The following is a 5,000-nucleotide window of genomic DNA, read 5'->3' as shown; positions in this document are numbered from 1 at the left end:
TCTCTCTCTCTCTCTCTCTCTCTCTCTCTCTCTCTCTCTCTCTCTCTCTCTCTCTCTCTCCCTCTCTCTCTCTCTCTCGCTCTCATTCTCGTTCTCTTTCGCTCTCTCTCTCTCTCTCTCTCTCTCTCTCTCTCTCGCTCTACACCTCTCTCTCTCTTTCCCTCCTTCCCCCCCTCCCTCTCTCTCTCTCCCTCGCTCCCTCCTTCCTTCCCCTCTCTCCCTTTTATTCTCTCTCCTTCCATTACTCTCTCCTCTCACCTTTCCCTTCTCTCCCCCCCCCCCCCTCTTTATCTCACATCCCTCTATCTCTTTACGGCAAAACATACACGCAAAACACGTACTTTCTAACCTCCTTTAAATTGCCCATAAGCTACTTACATTACTTATGACACTATCCGCCATGCACAGTGCCATGCGCCCTTCTTCTGTGGACATGACAACAATGACCACACCTTGAATATATTGCTAATGGCTGGTTCGGAATATTCAAATTTATTCGGCGGATGATTTGGGTCACATAAACAACAGACATCGATTCTCTCTGCTATATGCCACACGTGTTGACACCCACGCATTATTAAATACTCATACAAACAGTCATAGGTAATTGTGGATACTCATGGTTATTCATGCGTACTCACTCTCATGCAAAAAAAAAAAAAAAAAAAAAATCCGGGAGATTCATGGGTATTCACGGATATTCGTCTATACTTACCTGATGAATGAGATTTAAGATTACTCACTTATTCAAGCTTGTTGATACTCATCCTTAGGTATGCTCACAAGTACTCATACTCATGAATACTAATTCTCATAGATACCTCACGTATTATACACTCATAGATACTTACACACACTGACTAGTACTCAATCACACTCACATGTACTCACTTACTCATGATGACTCACAAGCACTTACTAAAAATCACAGACTCTTATATTTACTCACCAAGACTCATATCAAGATTCTCAAATACACTCACACGCTCATACTTACTCACCAAGACGCAGACACTCATAAATACTCACGAAGACCCTAAAATATTCATTAATATTTATAAACACTTAAACTCTTACACTCGCTTGTCAGTGCTCAAAAACACCCACACTCACTCACTCATATAGTCGCAGACACTCATATTCTTTCACACTTATTCAAGACTCACAAACATTTACATTCATTCACTAACATTCTCTCACAAACACTCGCATTCTCTCACAAATTCTCATATTCACTCACTAACACTCATATTCAAATACTGATGTTCACTCACAAACACTCACATTCTCTCCCAAACACTCACATACTCTCACAGACACTCACATTCACAAGTTCTCATATTCACTCACAAACACTCATATTCTCTTCCAAACACTCATATTCACTCACTAACACTCATATTCAAACACTTATGTTTACTCACAAACACTCACATTCTCTCCCAAACACTCACATTATCTTACAAATTCTCACATTCACTCACTAACACTCATATTCAAACACTTATGTTCACTCACAAACACTCACATCCACTCACAAACACTCATATTCTCCCCCAAACACTCACATCCTCCCCCAAGCACTCATATTCACTCACAAACACTCATATTCAAACACTTATGTTTACTAACAAACACTCATATTCACTCAAATCACTCACATTCTCCCCCAAACACTCATATTCACTCACAAACACTCATATTCTCCCCCAAACCTTATATTCACTCATTATCACATACAATGGCCTTGGTAAACCTGTCTTCATATTCCGGACGAGAGCTGTGTTGCCAGGAGTGACTTGTACTTCAATATTTAGTAGGAGGGGGATGGGGGAGAGTTGGGGGGGAGGGGGCAGGAAGGGCAGGAAAGGGGGGGCGGCGCGGGAGGGGAAGCGGGTGGAAGGGGGTTGGGGAGACGAAGAGAGAGAGGAAGGGTGAGTGGGGTGGGGAGTTAGGGTGCGAGGGAGGGGAACAGGTAAGGGTAAAGGAGAGGGTAAGTGGGTAAGGAAGAAGAGGAGGGACACAGGCAAAGGTAAAGGGAGGTGAAATGGGTAAGGATGAGGGAATGGAACCGGGTAAATGAGAGGTAAAGGTAAATGGGAGGGGAAGTGGGTAAGGGAGAAGAGGAGAGGACCGGGGTAAGAGTAAAGAGAGGGGAACAGACAAGGGTAAAGATAGGGAAATAAGAAAAAGCTAAAGGGAGGAACACTGGGTAAGGATGAGGGAGAGAGAAGCCGCCTAAGGGTAAATGATGAGGAACAAGGTAAGGGTGAATGGAGGGGAATTGGCTAAGGGCTAAAGGGAACCGGATAGTTGAGGATAGGAGGGGAGGGGAGGTAGAGAATAAGGTTTAAGGGAAAGGAAGTTTGTTTAAAGTTATATGAAAGAAAGAGGGAAGGAATAGAGAAGAGGAACATGGGCAGTGAGTCGGGTGTATAGGGGAAAAGGCGTTAGGAGGAATATATCTCGTGGGGAGAAGTTATAGGAAAGGGGAAACGGTGCGGGGAGTAACGAAGAAACGAAGAAACGTGGGGAGGGAGAGAAAATGAGTGAACGAGAGGAAGAAAGTGTGAGAAAAGGGAGGAAACGTGAGGAGGGAGAGAATATGAGTGAACGAGAGAGTGGACGGGGTAAGGAAAGATAAGAAGCGTGAAAATAAAGTAAAAAAAATGAGTGAACGAGAAGGAATAAGGTGTGAGAAAAGGGAGGGAACGTGAGGGAGAGAATATGAGTGAACGAGAGGGAGGAGGGGGGAGAAGGGGAAGGGGCTGAGAGGGGAAAGGGGGGAAGGGGGAGAAGCCAGGTCCAGGAGATCGATGTTTTGCAGGTATCCACAACACAAACCCTGCTCTGTTTACACTCCACATTTCAACTTCCCGTCTCGATGCGATGCCGGAATCTTAATAAACATTTTCTTCTATTTTTATGTCACTTTATCTTCGTAGCACTATATGTTTTTATTTTTAAGAGTAGTGTTTGTTCATCATCCATCTTTCTGGACTTCTTGACACTTTGTTTTCTGGTTTCTATAGACAACTTGGAGAAAAACGAAATCAAAAACACGTTCTTTATGCCAAACATTTTGCGTTCGTAGACCACGTTCAGGTCAATTATTTTCTTTATAATTTCACTAAGTCAAAGTAAGGGAAACCACCACCACCACCACGAATCTCCCCGTTCATCGTAAACAAATGAACAGATAAGCATAACAGACATAAATAGATAAATAGATGGTTTAATAATAACATCTTACCCCCCCTCCCCCTCCCTCTCCCAATCCCCATCTTCAAAATACAATAACAACAAAAAAAAATCAACAGCAAACATCAACCAGACAAAATGATAATGATTATGAATATAATGATAATGATGAGAATAGTTATAAAAAAGGATAATAACAGTGGTATTGATAACAACAACCAATAATGATAATAATAATAATAATACTGATAATAAAACAATAATAGTAATAATGATAATAATAACACTAATAATAGTAATAATACTGATAATAATAGTGATATTACTACAAATAATAATAGTGATGATGATGATAATGATAATAATCATGTTAATAATAAGAATGATAATTATCGTCACTATTATGATTATCATCATTATTATTAGTATTACTATTATCATTATCATCCTTATTATTGTTACTATTGTCATTATTATTATCATTCATTTAACTATTATTATTATTACTATTATTACTATTATTATTATTATTATTATTATCATTATTATTATTATTATTATTATTATTATTATTATCATTATTATTATTATCATTATTGTTATCATTATTATTATTACTATTATTATTATTGTCATTATTATTATTATTTTCATTATTATTATTATTATTATCATTATCATTATTATTATTTTACAATAATAGTAATCATTATTATTATTATGATAATGATTATGATAATAATCATAACAATAATAATAGTAATATTATTAATAATAATGATAATAATAATAATAATAATAATAATAATAATAATAGTAATAACAATAACAATAATAATCAAAATAATGATAGTGAAAATGATAATGATAATTATTACTATTATTATGATAATGATAGTACTACTGCTAATAATAATAATGATAATAACAATAATAATAACAACGATAATAATGATAATGATGTCATCGTCATCGTTATCTTTACTATCATTATTATTAATATCATCATCATTATCACAGAAACAGGAATAATAGCAACATCAACAATAATAATGATAATAACAATAATAACACTACAATAATGACACCAACCATAACAGAAATAACTACAAAATCGACAAAAAAGCCCCACCACCGCCAACAACAACAGCGAAATCACCACACACCACAATCTTCACAAACTCGGGTCTTGTGGAGCGAGCGAACGCAAGAGCGACAGAAGGGAGGTATTGACTACCCAGCGGTCCAGCTCGGAATGCTACAGTAACCTTGGTCCGGGCCTCGAAAAGGTGGGGAGGTGGGGGAGGGAGGAGGGGAGGGGAAGGGGAGGGGGAGGGGAAAGGGGATGTGGAGGGGAAGGGAGGGGGGGAAGGGGAGTGAGGAGGGAAGGGGATGGGGAGGGGAGGGAAGTGAGGAGGGGAGGGGAAGGGGAGGAGAGTGAGGAGGGGAGGGGAAGGGGAGGAGAGTGAGGAGGGGAGGGGGAGGGGAGTGAGGAGGGCGAGGGAAGGGGGGATAGGGAGGGGAGGGAAGTGAGGAGGGGAGGGGAAGGGGAGGAGAGTGAGGAGGGGAGGGGAGGGGAAGGGGAGTGAGGAAGGGAGGGGATGGGGAGGGGAGGGAAGTGAGGAGGGGAGGGGAAGGGAAGGGGAGGGGAGGGTAAGGAGATAGGGGAAGGGTAGGGAAGGGGAAGGGAGGGTAAAGGAGGGTGGGTGAGGGGGAGGGGTGAAGGGGAGGGGGAAGGGAGTGGGGAGGGCAGGAAGGGTGAACTGGGAGAGAGGTGGAGGGAGGACAGGGGGGTGGGA

The 5,000-nt window shown here is 40.6% G+C and overlaps 1 protein-coding gene across 2 annotated transcripts in view; it reads right to left on the bottom strand.

The window, feature by feature from the left end:
• LOC125048059 (probable E3 ubiquitin-protein ligase HECTD2) overlaps positions 1–4,440 on the bottom strand; it is a 68,088-nt gene extending 63,648 nt beyond the window's left edge. The window contains exon 1 of one of the 2 annotated variants that reach the window (XM_047646690.1): positions 4,368–4,440. The gene's annotated coding sequence lies outside the window, so the exon portion shown is untranslated. The remainder of the gene's footprint in view (positions 1–4,367) is intronic. The other variant, XM_047646691.1, reaches the window with a different exon arrangement.
• Between the last annotated feature and the right edge of the window lie 560 nt (positions 4,441–5,000).

Source organism: Penaeus chinensis, chromosome 42, assembly GCF_019202785.1.
Source record: "Penaeus chinensis breed Huanghai No. 1 chromosome 42, ASM1920278v2, whole genome shotgun sequence".
In the NCBI taxonomy this organism is placed as follows: Eukaryota; Metazoa; Arthropoda; class Malacostraca; order Decapoda; family Penaeidae; genus Penaeus; species Penaeus chinensis.
The sequence above is the reverse complement of the archived record's forward strand: the minus strand, read 5'-3'. Positions and strand labels throughout refer to the sequence as shown.